Below are 16,239 nucleotides of genomic sequence, written 5' to 3' on the forward strand. Positions count from 1 at the left end.
AATTTAGGCATGAGAATGAGATCTCTAAGTGATTCTTCTAGAAATTCCAGGGCCTCCAGATTGGGTCCCAAGCCAAGGATTAAATTGAATTTAGAATTGTTGTTTAGAATTTAGTTGTTTCTATGAACCCATTCTAGGGAGGGACGTAGAGAGGTCTATGGTATGGCTTTGTCTAACCACTAAACCAGAATATCATCTCCCATAGCCCCTTTCCCTGCATGGCTCCAGGTTACTACTGAGCACAAGATACATGTAAAGAAAGGCATAAGTGAAGCAAACAGCCTTTGTTTACACACTGACCGTGGGTGTGGAACTCCAGGCACCATGGCAGGTCTTTCATGTGTATGTTGACCTGCTTGCTCACGTTGCGGACCACCCAAGGACACAGTTCCTCCAGCCAGAGCCCCTAACCACGTGTACATGCACCTGTGTGGTAAATTGCCCTGGCTTTACCATGCAAATCACCTCATCACTGACGCTGATGGCAATGAAAGACAGATGTGCATTCCAGTTTGTCCTCATAGGTTCCAGTTTATCATCTCAGGTTCTAATTTGTCCTTTCTTTCCCGGGCTTCACATTGTGTCCTCCTTCCTGACTGCTGTTCCAGGCCCATGGCAACCTCATGGCCAATACCGCCACAGAAGCAAATTGTGTACACTTGCTTTTCCAGCACCTTCCGTACTTGTATAAAGTTTAACCCCAATCATAAATCTCTGTTCTACATCATTCATGGTAGTTTTTTTTCTCAAAATGAACTTTGACTGATCCACTATCCTTACCCTAAACAAATATGAGCATCCCTTTTCAAACAGTGGCTCTGGAGTTCATATGTTCTTCATACTGTCTTGGGGAACACCAACCCCAGTTGGGAGAAGGCAAGAAGATCTTTTAGTGAAATCCATCTGCTATGTTAGCTGAATTTGTACTCTTGATTTTGTTTTATGTAACTCAAGAATTACACTACCCATGGGAGGGAAGTAGCTAAGGATTTACAAGGTAAAAATAGACAGTCTATTGCCATCAGAGAGCCTGATGGTATAGGTCAAGCATATATACCCAAGGCACAGATATGGAAAATACTTAAATACCTGGGGATGTAAGAGAAGTGCAGAGAACACGAAGGCAGGGTAAAGTCAACGAAGGTAGGCACGAGTTCTGTGTACAACAAATGTTTGTTGAATGAATGTATGAGAGGTGTTTTGACATTTTCAGAAAAAGATTTGATTTATTTATTTGAGAGAGAGGGAGAGGGAGCACAAGTGGGGGGTGGGGGAGGATTGAGGGAGAGGGACAAGCAGACTTCCCATAAACTGGTTCTGAGTGGGACATGAGCTGTTTTGGAAATCAGTCTAATGAACCATTGCTAACACAGCATGTAGCCAAGGTGAGCCCTAAAAAGTAAGAGCTGTTGCTAAGGGAACCACAAGAGAGCCGTTTAGGGTATAAACTTTGCTATCGTATTTAAATTTCTTGCTGCAGGCCTTGCTCACTGGACTTGGAAGTTCAAACAGCTCCCATCCAGAAAGGACCATCTTGGGGGCGACAAATAGGGCGCAGTGGAGGGGTCACAGTCAGAAGAGCCAGTGAGGGCTGCTGGAGAGCAGGAAAGGGGTGGCTCCTGCCCTGACCACGAAGAGCACTTTCTGGACTCAGGGATCTGCAAGTTTGAGTGAGAATTAGCTTATGATTGCAAAAGATCATCCCTGTGCAGCTGCCAAGATTGCTACCTACCAGGGGGCAAGTGTTTTGTAAGTTTGCTGGACACACCTATGTGTATTTAAGCACAGCAATACAATGAAAATGAAACCTTACATCCAACTCCAATCCATTCAGCTGATAAAAATGGAGCTGCTTTGGTTGAGTTTTGACTGTGGTGACTGAGCATTTCTCTTGCTTGGCCTTCACCCCACCCTTACTCCTACCTCTAGCTTTTTCCTCCTGCTGTCCCTGAGGCGCATGTGGTCATAAGAAAAATAGCTTGAGGGGCATGGGTGGCTCAGGGGTTGAGCATCTGCCTTTGGCTCGGGTCATGATCCTGGGGTCCTGGGATCGAGTCCCTCATCTGCTCCCCAAAGGGAGCCTGCTTCTTCCTCTGCTTCTCTGTGTCCCTCATGAATAAATAAATTTAAAAAATATATATTTATTTATTTTTAATTTTTATTTATTTATGATAGTCACACAGAGAGAGAGAGAGAGAGAGAGAGAGGCAGAGACATAGGCAGAGGGAGAAGCAGGCTCCATGCACCGGGATCCCGACGTGGGATTCGATCCGGGGTCTCCAGGATCGCGCCCTGGGCCAAAGGCAGGCGCCAAACCGCTGCGCCACCCAGGGATCCCAAAAATATATATTTAAAAAAAGAAAGAGGGCAGCTCCGGTGGCGCAGCGGTTTGGTGCCGCCTGCAGCCCAGGGTGTGATCCTGGAGATCTGGGATCGAGACCCATGTAGGATCCTGCCTCTCCCTCTGCCTGTGTCTCTGCCTCTCATTCTCTGTGTCTCTCATGAATAAATAAATAAAATCTTTAAAAAATAAAAATAAAATTAAAAAAGAAAGAAAAATACCTTGAAAAAATGCTAGTTTAGAACCTCTTTTAGTTCATAGTCTTGAGATTTGAGGTTTTAATGTTTGAGTCAGATATTTTGCATCTCTTTTATTCTCCTTAAACTCTATGTAATAATAATGATACTATGATAGCAAATTCTCTAATTGTAAAGTCACAGTGCCTACAATGTGCCAGGCCCTGTTCTAAGCATATATCAGCTCCTTTCATCTTCCCCACAACCCTATGAGGAAGATATTACCATCATCCGTCGGTTCTCAAACAGATTTTTCTCTCACATTTAGGCATTTGTGAAACTGGACCATGTCTTACTCTTAAAGGCATGTCATAGTTTAATTGGCAGCATTTAAAAATTTCTTAATGGAACATAAAATAATAGTGTGTTTTACAATGGATGATGGCATAGGTTCCATGAAATACAATATTACTTTCCTCATTTTCCCAATGAAGAACTGAGGCACAGAGAGGTCAGGTGACTTGCCCTATATCACAAAACTCGGCAGTCTGCCTCAGGAGTCCCTGCTCTCAGCTACCTTGTGCCCATACTGGCATTCCTCTGTCCCTCCCTGCACTGCCACTGAGGGGTGCATCATTCGCCTTGAGGTCCCACCATTGCTGAGTTTCACCTGTTGGGTTGAGGGCCTCTTCTAGGAGCATTCCAGGACATGTCCTATGACCCTGACAGGGGAAAAACATGGAGATTTTTCATTCAGCCAATCACATTCTGCTTGGGATGTACTTATTATATTGCTTTGGCAAAGGAAAGGCAGTTCCAAGACAGACTTTTGGAGATGAAGCACAAAGCAAGCTTTGATAAGAGAAACAACTGGAAGTGTAAGTGGTGTGCTAGAACTGGTTCCACCTGGCTTGAAAGAGTTCTTACCAGCTGGTTTTAAGTCATTGGTAGCTTGAAATTGACCACAGTGGTAGTCTTTACATCACGGAAATGGTCAAACATTGTGAATCAAGGCTTTTTGTATATTCGTCCTTTTCAGAGAGCCAGTTTATGAGTACGTCCCTAGGTAGATGCTAACTTATTAGAAGCCTTCAGAAAGGTCTCATTAGTTAAAACACAACAGTAGGAGGGGCTCAGGTGGGGCGAGTATAAGAAAAGGATGAGATATTCTGAAGTTTTCAAAATAGCCTCAATGTCAAATAATTCTACTACTATTAGAGTTATCGTGTGTGTGTTTTAATATAACCTCTGTTATGTTATGATCTTAACCTTTAAAGGGTAGGAGACCAATGACACAAATACTGTCCATCTGAAGAGCTATAGAAAAGGAAAAGGAGAGGAGAGAGCACTGCTCGCTTTTCATTTTGCCCTCCTTGTTAAGAGGTTAGTGAACTACTTGCCAAGGGAAGTAGGTGGCCAGTGGGGCTTCCAAGATCATCCCAGAAGCATTGCCCAGAAACAATAACTATTAGATTCTAGAACACAGTGCTCAACCGGTAGGGGGGTGAATCCATAAAGGTTATTGTTGAAGGAAGCAATTTTGTAAGAGTTCTGATGCAGTCACATTTCTTCCATGTGGGTTCTTGTGTTTTTCTTTTTCTCCTTGGTGATTCCCAGTAAAACTCACAAAACAAAAATAGCTATGGGATTATCATTAGGAGGAGGAAAGAAGTGAGGCGCTGTGTGCCTTGGCCTGAAAAGAGAAAACTCTAGAGAATAGATTGTAGCAGGGTTAAAAAGAAACCCCAAGCTGGCCAAGACCTCAAGTATTTGGCCAAGAGGAAAGGAAGATCATAGGAGGTGGCTGGGGTCTGGGGAGAAGCTCTTGGGCCACGAGTGAGGGTACAGAGCTTGAGTCCCCAAACAGGGTCTCTCTGGTCATCTTGGGGCCAGAGAAGATGCAGGACATTGGTGCGGGGAGGGAACAAGAAGAGACAATGACTGTCAAGGAAGACTGGAGGGGGAGGTGAGCATTATGGCTGTTATACATGTTGCAAAAGATCTGCTCATTTCTCAGTTCCGAATTGGGCTATTTTAGGGAAAAAATCCCAACAAAACCCTTTTGTGAGTCTCCATTTAGAGCTTCCAGTGACCGAGCTTGGGCAAGGTACCTTCATGGATCGATCATAGGATGGAGATTTTAGCAATTGGGTTCTGGTGAGCTCAGACGGAGAGGATGGGCTTCATGAGTGTATGACATAAAGGCTGGATAGCAACTTCTAAAATGACCTTCCTTGTATCTTCCCCCACTCACCAAAAAGGGCTGTTCACAATCTATTAACAAATTTGGCTCTCATTAATAATTCTTTGAACTGCAGAGCAATCCTAGTTGATTGAAAATCATTATCAGCCTCTCTAAATGATTAAACAGCATGTTTGGATTTTCACTTATATCATCGTTTTGATTGAGTGATGTGTATGTGTGTGGGACTGTGTATTAACAAGGTATCTCTTCAAAGTAATAATAAATACCCGGTGAGACTTGCATATTGCTCTGCATAAGAGGAAAAAGAAGTCTAGGGTAGGTGAGCAAAACAACAAAATTAGGACCTAAAATAAATTATGAGAGACCGACTGGGGCAGAGAGAAAGTTTCATGGGAGCAAGTGATAAACGCATAGAAAAATACGACGTTCTGAGCGTAGCATCAGAAGATTGAAAATTCTGGTCAGCGTCAACAAACAAGCAGTGTAATTAATCTGGAACAGAAAGAATACCACAGATGTTTAAAATTATTTTTTTTTCTACTGACTCAGTCTCCTGCATATTTACAAATTGAAGGTTGCAGATTAATAACCCCTGAGATTCGTGCCCAGTGGGCCCCACTCCAGGTTTGTGTTTGCACTCAATGACATCCTTTTGGATTCAAACTATTTCCCCTCATCAGAATATAAGAAAAAATTAAAGGCAAACCTGCTTTGTCTCACACGGGTCTCCCAAGTGTATTCTGTTGAGGATTCACTCAGCAAGAATAACAAACAAAAACTGCCAGCAGAAAGTGCAGCATCTCACCGAGGTGGTACAGGCTGCTGTTTCCTACTCATGTAACTCAGTTCGCTGCAGCCTCATTCCTAACACAATAATACTAACTCGCTTCCACCTGGTTCATTTGAATTCTGATTTTGCTGCATGTCTCCATCTGGATTAGCTCAACAGACTTTAAATGCGAGAGAACAGATTATGCAAACATGGAAGTTCACAACACTCTGAGAACATTTCATTTCACAACCCTAAGGAGCAGGCAAATATTTCATGGCGAGGTAAACTAAGTCACCAAGCTGTTTCGCTGGTGGTTTCAGGTCTCCTGGCAAGTTGGAGGCAAAACAAACACTAGCATCTAGGCCAGAATTGGAAATTCTGCAGGATGGTGTTATAGCACTGCCCTCTTGCAGGTTGTTTTCTTTTATCCTTTTTCTTTTTAAGTAGGCCCCTGACCCAGTGTGGAGCCCAATGTGGGGCTCAGACTCGCAACCCTGAGATTGAGATTGAGACAGACAAGAACTGAGGTCAAGAGTCTGACCCTCAATGGACTGGGCCACCCAGGCACCCCTCTCCATTTAGTTTTTGTTTTTCAGTGCCTGTTAAACATGAGTTTTTTTTTTTTTTTTTTTTTTTTCTGGAAGGGCAGTGAAAAACTCACCAAACGGTCTAGAAGGAGCCCCGTCTTGTCCCTGGGAGCCTTTCCTGCAAGGAGTGCTGGCTGATAGAACTCCGAGAGAACTCCAGGTGAGGACTGTGGTGATGGTGGAGTGGCTCAGGTGGCTTGAGGGGCAGCAGAGACATGGAAACCCCTGCCAGACCCTTTTTAACCTGCAGGGTTCATCTGCAGTGCCTCTGGAGATTTGGCACACCGCATCTCGTGTGGTCTCCACATAGACCAGCCACCCCATAAACAGGGAAGGCGGATATCATTTGCCGAACGTTGAGTTCCCAGCCAGGGCCTTCCACTTCTTTGCTATGAGGCTGGCTGGTCAGAAGCCAAGTCTGGTTCTTTCTCTCTGAAGTTAGCAAAATAGAATATGGTGAGAATAGATTAAAATGTTCTAAAATTAAATGCCCCGTCTCTAAAAATTATGTATTCAACAATTTAAATGTTATCATGTCTTAGACGGGGGTTTTGTCCACATTTACTTTCAAGGTGTGAGAGGTATTCTGACTCACGTACGCAGGAAAGCGTTCAGAGAGAGCCTGAGGGATCCTCTGTGTGCCTAGGAACCAGAATAAAAATAGAAATAGAAACCAGGTATAAAAATAATTTCTCAAAGTCTCTGGCCTACAAAAGAGACATCTGGTTGTTACCAGTAATCTGGCCCTCCCTCCTTTGCCTCCGGACTTCCTCTTAATCCTTCTCTTTTTTATGCTCCCCAAGTCACTAGGGTCAGAGAATATCAGCAATTATCTCCAATGGCCCCATTTAGGTAATGTTTACACAACAAGAAAATATTTCGGAAAGGAGTTCACTGTTGCACTGGGGTGTAGGCATGAATTCCTTCACTTAAGGACCAGTGCTTTACAGAATGTTTCATCAAAATGTTTATTTCGAAGGGGAGGCTCATGCTCATCGAGGGTGTTTTCCTCATAAAAGTTTTCTGATTGGATAAGAGCTGGCCTCACCCAGGGTGTCCTAAAACTGTCTTATCTTTTCACACATTTTCTAACTCCTTTTAGACAAAAGAAGGAAACCAAAACAAAATTGGAGCTAACAATATGGTTAGGAAGATAGGGCATCAGCGTTCCACCAGGAACACGCGTTCCTGTGAAAACGAAAGAAACGCAAAAGAGAGAATCGTCCAATTTCCTAAAGTTCAGGGTTGGTGGGACTTGAAACGAACCTCCCTTAGTCGACTGATGTGGCACTTGGGAACCACACGGAGCAGAGCGACTGATCGACTGATCGACTGTTTCCAAAAAACACTTGGCCTCTGATCCAAGAGCTGATTGAGACATTCCGAGGCAGATTTTTCTAGATATTCCAGAAAAAAAAAAAAAAAAAAAGGCCAGTCTTCTCTTTCATTCCAAAATTCCACCGTTCACATTGCCCAGCAGTCCTTTCTGTCATTCTGATACGTTATAGATTTCTGTTAAATTGCTCAACGCGGGCTTGTTCAGGACAGGCCGACTTTCTGGCAAACTGCTCCAGGCGGTGAATAGAACTTGAGAGAATCTGGACTCTGGCTCTGGCCGACGGGGACCCTGACCGGCTAAGGACAAACCTCCGCAGCTGCCAACGTAGGGCCTCGTGCTTAGAACCGAGGACCGTGTGGCTCACAGGAATCCGAGTCCTCAGGGGCACCCTGCTCGGGGCCGCTAGTCCCCTGCTCCTCCTGAGAGATGCAGAGGAGAGCTCGGGCCACCTGCGAGCCCTTCTCCTGCTGCGCCCTAAGCTCCCCTCGTGCTCTTTACGCAAATCCATTAGATTGGCTTTACTCCTCCCTTTCCCCTCTCTTTTGGAATCTTAATTTCCCAGTCATTTCAAGTTCCGTGTTTTTCAACTTTTTGCCCCACCCCGTTTGACTCTAATCCCCTAATCCCATTTCAATCAAGTATTGCAGTCCTTTGTCTTAAACTTTCTTCCTGTATTTGTTTGTTTGTTTTTGAGTGCCTTAGGCAGTTTTACCCTTTTCCCCAAAAGTGCATTTCACTTATTTGGACATTTAAAAATGAACATCTTCTGGTTTCTAGGAGACTGATTTCTTTTACTTTTTTTTTTTAAATCACTAAACTTCTTGAAAGAGGTCTATACTTAGCCACTACTTAGTGTCTTCACATCTCATTAATTCCTCAACCCATTACAGTCTGGCTTCTGCCAACACCACAATTAAAAACGGTTTCTCACCAGCATCTTTCTCATCAAACCAGTTCAATGGTCTCACTTTTCCTTGTCACCCAAGTTGACATTTATGCAACGGTTTGACATGGTTGACCAGCCACTTCTTATTGAAACTCTTTCCCTTCTCCTCCTCTTTGGATTCCATCAGCTCTGTCTCTCTAAGCTTTCTTCTGGGGCTGCCTCTGCTGGTTCCTCCCACCTTTTGATGCTGTTTTTCCAGGGGACCTATTTTCGTTTTGCTCACACCGCACACACTGACCCTGCTCTTAAGTGTTTCAACAACCCCAGATGCGTCAACGAGGCTGTCTGGTTTTTCATTTCTTGCTGACCTTAGCTCGTATTTCTCAGAGCCTATGGGACATTTGTACCCGTTTTCTCTGGACGTGCTGCATCATCATCATTGAATTCTCTCTGCCTTTGCCTTTGCTGTTTGTTTTGCTTTTTTGGCCCTCCGTTCCTCCCTCTGTCACCCTCCATTGTCACCAATGGAAGAGTTCATTGTGTCCTTCTCATAGCTGATCTCCTTCAATCCACCCAGCAGCTTCGGGCGCATTTGCTCTTATCATCCACCACTTTTGGTTGAGAATCCCGAGACTCAGTGTAATAAGTAGTAGATTCCTGCAATACAATTGCAAACCCAGGCAGTCTGTGTCCAGCAGCCTAATTCTGCCTCCCCAGATACTAGTAGCTAACTTTTACTGACTGCTTACTTTGTGTGTGGATTTCTGTGTTATCGAATTATTGAATTTCATCCTCGGAACACCATGAGGAGGTAGGACAATTATTGTTTCTATCTTATGAATGAGGTGAGGCCCAAATAGATTAAGCAAGTTGCTTAGAACTGCATAACAAGTCAGGATGCTCTTTATTTGCCTTTGTTATGAAACTTCTCAAAAATTGTTCTACAATTAACTCCTTAGGAGGACGTGTCACTCTCCGGTCAGCTCCTTGAGCGCCCAGATGATATCCTTGTCAACTTTTTAGCCTCTCTATCTCGTCATAGTATGGAAGTTCCATAAAGTGGAGAGAGTGACTGATAAACATTGGCTAATATTGTCATTGGGTCATTTTTCTAGGACAACTGGCTTGCACCCACTTTGTTAAATGTTTTCCATAGCAAATCATTTTTGTATGTGTAACATTATGAAGCCAAATGTGAAATGCTGTGTCTGCAAACTTTCTTTTTGAGTAAAAATAGTTTCAGTTCCCAAAGGTAAAATAATTGCTGCCCTGACAGTCTGTATCTGCTTCCTTCTTACTTTAGTTTTTAGCTGTTAGGTCCAGATGGAAAGTTTAGTTGAAAAGATCCTTAGTCTATTAGAGATACCAAAATTCACAGAACAGAAGCCTACAACAAGGGGCACCTGGGTGGCTCTGTGGTTGAGCATCTGCCTTTGGCCCAGGGCATGATCTCGGGGGCCTGGGATTGAATTCTGCATCTGGCTCCTTGCAGGGAGCCTGCTTCTCTCTCTGTCTATGTCTCTGTGTCTCTCACTATGTCTCTCATGAATAAATAAATAAAATCTTAAAAAAAAAAAGCCTACAACAAATGTAAGTCATATCGTGGTTTGAAAGAAGCCATTTTCTGTTGAGTGAGGCAGTATCTACCCATCTCAGGTACTTGCTTGCTACCCTCTCTGCCGCCCTTCCTACTTTCCTTCTCTCTCTTCTTTCCTTCCGTCCTTCCTTCCTTCCTTCCTTCCTTCCTTCCTTCCTTCCTTCCTTCCTTCCCTCTCACTCTCTCTCTCCTTACTTCCTCCCTCCTTCCTTCCACTAGCTGGATTTCACTATGTGCTGATGATGTCACAGAAAATCTAATATGTGTTCCGTGTCTAGCAATATAATTTCCATCTCTCCATTCTCTCTAAAACAGGTTGGTTTTGTAATTTTAAACCATATAATATAGCACATATATGTCTTTATTGATATATATCAATATAAACCATATATATGTATATATATAGTTTTCTTGTTTTATTTATTAAAAATCCCTCTTTGCCATGTATCTCCTTTTCCTCTGCTTTTGCTTGGGATACTTTTTCTTTGCATTGTAAACATAAATATGCATAAACACACACACATTGAGTCTTCAAGTTTCAGAAACTGAGGTCATATCCTACATACTAGCTTCAGCACATTTTTCGCATCACAATATATCTTTCCATGTCTGTGTTAATAAATTTACTTCAGTCTTTTTAATGGCTACATGGATATTTCATATTAAGAAGTACATACTTTATAAACCAATCCCACTTCTAAAAACATGTGGATTGGATTCCACAATGCTAACTATACACATATCTTTGTGCCTGTGTGGAACAATTTTGTAGCAAAGTTCCTAGAAATAGAGTTGCTAGATCAGCGAACATACACTCTCAGTCTGATAGACTCTCTTAAGGCAGTTGGTCTCCAGTGATGGCCAGCACTGAACCACCACTCCCACAGTCACATCCTTAGATAGAACCTTCCAAAGTTAAATCTGGGATACCCATCCATACAACTTTAATAAGCATAGTTAAACATATATATGTATATATATGTTATAAATATATAAATAAAAAATTAAAAACATAAATATGTATTTTTTAAATCAACATTGAGAATTAACTTGAATCTCTAACTTCTTTTTCTCCCCTCAGTATGCTTTTACTTTTCCCTTTCCTCCTCTAATTCTTTTATTTTTGATTAAATCATTTGGAATTTTGTAGATTTGCTCATTTTTAAAGCACTATTCCTCTGTTTCATATGGCATTTCTGAATTATTGCATCGAGCTTCTTAGCCACATTATCAAAAATAATTTAGACTTAATTATAAGTGCTAGTTTTTTCTTATCCTTTTGTAACATGTTGCACTTTTTAAAAATTCCTCTTTTGTTTTAAATTCCTTTTTTGTATTTTGTATTTTCTACAACCAGAGGAGATGCCTGGGTGGTAAGTTTCATATATCATTGCATGGATAGCAGTATCTTTATTTTTTTTCCCTCACACTGGACTGATATTTTATCTGGCTATGAAATCCTAGGTTCAAGGTCATTTTTTCTTAGCTTTTAAAAGTGCATTTCTCAATTATCTTTTAGTTCTCAGTCATTGATATGAAATATGATGGCAAACTGATTTTTGTTCTTTTAGGTAATCCTTTTATTTTTCTGCTTGGAAAATTTAGATTTTCTCTTTGTCTTGGAGTTTAGAAATCTCGTTAGGATCCATCTATGTTTTTGTTGGTTTGCTTTTGAAAATTTTTTGACTCAGTACATTGTTAGCCATTTTAAGAAAGGACATTTAGATTCTTGGATCCTAAAGCTTTCATATCAAAGAGATGCCGAAATTTTCTTTTATCATTATTTCTCATTTGATAGTAAGAAAAAAAAAATAAGAGAACTAACAGGCTGTGAGAAAAACCAAAATAGGCATAGAGGAGAAATAGCATTTGTAGGTCCATAATTTAAGAAAAATCTTCACAACAGTTATTTGTGTATACTTTACCATGACTAGCTGTTCTATTTTTTTCCTACTGAATAGACTTGAATATCTAGAAATAATGTTATGATTCTTTCTGGTCACGTAGTCTATATAGTTATTTATAGCCAGACCCAAAAAACTTAGATTATAGAACCAATGTATTCCTGCGGCAGGAAAATCTACTTTCTATGCCCCAAAGCCTATATCCTCACTCATTTCCTTGATAAAATTGGAGATGGGCTTGTCTTGACTAATAATTTGGCCCCATTCATTATAAAATCATTTCAACAGTTTAACAAGTGAATTTAGATTACATATTTAGATTGCATGAATTTCTGAAAAATGTATTAATAATATATAACATAACATGCAAAATATCAACAAAAAAGCTTGAAAACATTAAATAGCTTACATGTATTAAAAGAAAAACAGTGCTACTGATGGAATATCCATAGGCTAATCTTTATCAAATTTTGCTCTGTGCTGGGCTCTCCTCTACACTTCATGTAAATAGCCTTCCTTTAATTCTCCTATCCACCCTATGAGTTGAGCATGGCCATGACCCCTACCTTACATAGGACAAGATCTTGCATAGGGCCACACAAGTGGCAAATGACCAACCTGGGATTGGAATTCAAGTTGCTTGGTTCCTTGGGAGTGTTTGCCTTCCTTTGGGGTAAGGAACGTGTTGGGGAGCCTGATCTTTGTAACTTACAATCAGAGGAGACATTCAGGAAGTGGTGGTTTCCAAAGGGCTTAGACAGGAGAAGAAGAGAAAAGGCATCTCAGGAGAGGACAACTTTTATGACACAGAAGAGTAAAGAATGTAACCCACTGGAGAGAATTATAGGTTGTTGTATATGGATTCAGTATCTGCATGGCCATCAACTTTTTTCAGACATGGCTTATTTGGTACTTTGGCTTATATCAATATGATACATCTGCACAATTGTGCACTCAGTGGTTCACATCAGAGGTAAAGGTGATAGAAGTAACAGAGTTGGTAGGGATCTGGTTGTTTCAATCATACAGATATAGCTTTAGGACTTGGTTTTAACTGTCTCGAGTCAGGGCTTAAATTACCCTGGATTTCTGATTAAATTTATCATAAAAGCAGATTGTGGTCCAATCATATTTAGGCATCATCATAATTGACAGTAAAGTTCAAGACAACGGTAACAATTCTGCATGATTCTGGCCCATAAGAATTTCAGATAGGCTGTCTACTTATGAGTAGGCCCCTATCAAGGAAGAATGAGAATGAACACCAGAGAAAAAAATGTTAGTAAGCAGTATACTTTCAATTTTAAACTGTCAGAGCATTTCCATGCACATAAATGAATCAAGAGCCAGTTGAGTAGTTAAGAAAATGCTTTTCACAGAGCTCTTTAAAATTTAACAGGTGTCAAGGAAATTCTACCAAAGAAGCTGAAGTATATTTTGAGTGTGTTTTATGTTCAGTGTTATTGCCCGACACAAGGACAGAATGTGAGACCAAGTATTTTCATCCTGGGACTGCTTAAATTCCAACTCCAGGTTTCATTTCATCATGTACTAGAAATATCCTGGATGATTAAATTAGTTCCTTGTAAAAGGATGCACCAATTCCTATAGACCTCCTTCCCATATGACATAATGAAAAACTTGCTGTAATGAGTAATACTGTGATTTTATTAAGTCAACTTGCTCTATTGTGATGTGTCATGTTTATTTGTGGGCGTCAATGCAATTGTGTTAGGCTTAATTCTGCCTATAATTTGAACCCTTCTCCATTGGAGATCTCTTGATCACTTTAAGGCCTTGGTACCCTTCAAAAACAAAGACCTTATCTCTTCAGATCTCACCCTAAATTCCATTTGCCTCTGAGTTCCAGTCAAAGAAAACTGAATAACCCAATTCCCTGTGAAATTTTTGATGCAATCCGATATTGACATGGCTCTCAAGAGTAGTCTATGTGAAAAACATGCTCTCTGGCTGGATCATTGCCCACACTGTTTTTTTTTTTTTTTTTTTTTGTATCTGATTCAAAGCTGTTTAAAACATCGTTTCTCTGGAGTCTCTTACATTATCACAGCTTGGCTAAATTGACTTCAGTGGAAAACATCTTGGCATCCCAGCTTCATGAATTTAGGAAAAGTAAGGGTTTTGTCAGAGAAAAGTGCTATGCTATGATTAAGCATTGATAGGATTTTTAAAGAATGTGCCTTGAAACAAAGCTATTGTTTAAGAGATAGGATAAGTTTCTAAGGATTGACATATAGTTTGGAGACTGGTTAACTCATAGAACTTGACATTCTCTTGCAATATCAAAGGGGGAACCGATGACTCAAGGACAAACTCACAAGCCACAACATGTTTCCTGGGGCATGAACATTGTCCTTTTTACTCTGGCCCCTAAATTTTATCCTTCAGTGGCCTTCTATTACCCCAATTCTCTGAACCTCGCATATGGGAACTTAATCTATTTATTCTTTTATGTTATTTTCAAGTCATTCACGTGTTATCTTGCCTCCACGACCAGATTGAAAGGTCCTGGAGATCAAGGGCCATGTTTTCCCACTGTTTTTGTGACTATTGCAGCATCTAATTGTGAGCTGAGTTCATGGGAGACTTCTGTCAATCCTTGTAAAGTGGAATCAAATTGATTAAGGAACCTTGGTCATCTTGACTCAGGGCCAGGACAGAATCCCCAAAATCTGTTGGATCTCATTGGCAGTGACTTCTTCCTATCTCCTTTCTCTGTCCAAATACTCTCCTGCCGCACCCCCCCCCCCCCCCCCCCCCCCCGGCACCAACCACCCAATTTCTTGCTCTTCTTAAAAGGCATCTTCATTTTTGGAAAATTTCTAGCTTTTCTTACCTGTACTGCTTTTTCTTCTTCTTTCATGACAAATCTACACATTAAATGGTATTTTTGTCAATAATTAATAAGTTAACAGATGCTATCCAGTTAGTTGCCTAGTCTCAGCACAGGATTTAATAGTAACTATATGCTTATAGTCCTTGTAAGTGGCTTTTCAGCTATCAGTTCAGTTTTTACTGAGTGTGGCAAAATTATCATTTTTGCTGGAGTTCAACCTTGCTTCCAAAGCCTAAGCTATTTCTTTATTGTTTTGTTTCCTTTTTTTCTCTTAAAAATGTGTATTTCCACTGATTCTAAAATCAATAAATAGTTATTGTAAAGACTTTGGCAAATATAGAAGGACAACAAGAAAATGAAATCCATCCATAATCTCACCATCCAGAGATAAACATTTTTAAGGTAATTTTCTTCCAGACTTCCTATGCATATGTATGTGCATGATCCTTACTCCATAAGCTTGGACGCATAAAACATGTTTTCTTATTTTCTTAAATCCAAATGGAAATCTGACCTTATTCTATAGCCATCCTTTCAGAGAGTATTACAATCACCTTGCCAACTTTGAACCAGTTTCACTGATATTACAATTGCCTGAAAATTTCAATCCATGAAAAGTAGGTATTTTTATAATATTCACTCTCCCATCTAGGAATATGGTATACCATCTTTATTCAGCTTTTCTTTTGTGTTAGGTAAATTTTTAGGAGAGTCTTTTTTATTTCTCTGGGGTGGTGGTTGTAGGGCGTAGAAGTCCATCTTTCTTTTTCTTTCTTTCTTCTTTCTTTTGAAAGACACAGAGAGAGTGTGCATGCCAGTACAAGGCTTGATGTGGGGCTTGAACTCACAACCCTGAGATCATAACCCTGAGATCATGATCTAAGCCAAAACTAAGAGTTGGACATTTACCCAACTGTGTCTCCCAGGTGCCCCTACAAGCCCTATTCTTTCCTAAGTTATTTCTAGGTGTTTAACTTTTTAAAATTGCAATTGTGAAAAGAATATTTTTATCCTTACATTTACTGTTATTTATATCATTATCTTAGACAGTTACTGAATTTTTAAAAAAGATTTATTTATTTATTTTAGAGAGGGAGAAAGCATGGGAGGGTTAGAAGGAGAGGGAGACAGAATCTCAAGTAGACTCCACACTGAGTGTGGTGCCCTACCGGGGTTTGATCTCACAACCTGAGATCATGACTTGAGCCAAAACCAAGAGTCAGGCGCTTAATGAACTGTAACACCCAGATGCCCTACAGTTAATGGATTTTTTTTTTTTTTAGATTTTATTTATTTATTCATGAGAGACACACAGAGAGAGTAGCAGAGACACAGGTAGAGGGAGAAGCAGGCTCCTCACAGCGAGCCCGATGTGGGACTCGATCCCAGGACTCCAGGATCATGACCTCGGCTAAAGGCAGACACTCAACCCTGAGCCACCCACGTGTCCCTAGGTTTTTATATTTACTTTGTCTTCATATTGGTAAACATTTTTTTATTAATTATATTAATTTTTAGTTTATTCTTTGGAAATTTTACGTAAACCACAGACCACTGGCAAATGATAATAGCTA

General features: G+C 40.6%; 2 long non-coding RNA genes across 5 annotated transcripts in view; one reads left to right on the forward strand and one right to left on the reverse strand.

Annotated features, from left to right (window-relative positions):
• The window catches only part of LOC102156887, a 54,081-nt gene that overhangs the window by 25,663 nt on the left and 12,179 nt on the right, over nucleotides 1-16,239 (forward strand). Inside the window, exon 4 of one of the 3 annotated variants that reach the window (XR_005353594.1) lies at nucleotides 6,140-6,242. The exons of 1 other annotated variant lie outside the window; for it this stretch is intronic. This is a non-coding gene — a long non-coding RNA (uncharacterized LOC102156887). Of the gene's footprint in view, nucleotides 1-6,139; nucleotides 6,571-16,239 lie in introns of those variants that run through there. One more of the 3 variants, XR_005353595.1, reaches the window with a different exon arrangement.
• Nucleotides 1-16,239, reverse strand: part of LOC106558610 — a 34,527-nt gene that overhangs the window by 305 nt on the left and 17,983 nt on the right. The window contains exons 2-4 of one of the 2 annotated variants that reach the window (XR_005353592.1): nucleotides 6,157-6,514; nucleotides 3,095-5,215; nucleotides 301-1,658 (exon numbers count right to left, since the gene is read on the reverse strand). This is a non-coding gene — a long non-coding RNA (uncharacterized LOC106558610). Of the gene's footprint in view, nucleotides 1-300; nucleotides 1,659-3,094; nucleotides 5,216-6,156; nucleotides 6,515-16,239 lie in introns of those variants that run through there. The other variant, XR_005353591.1, reaches the window with a different exon arrangement.

Source organism: Canis lupus, chromosome 1, assembly GCF_011100685.1.
Source record: "Canis lupus familiaris isolate Mischka breed German Shepherd chromosome 1, alternate assembly UU_Cfam_GSD_1.0, whole genome shotgun sequence".
In the NCBI taxonomy this organism is placed as follows: domain Eukaryota; kingdom Metazoa; phylum Chordata; class Mammalia; order Carnivora; family Canidae; genus Canis; species Canis lupus.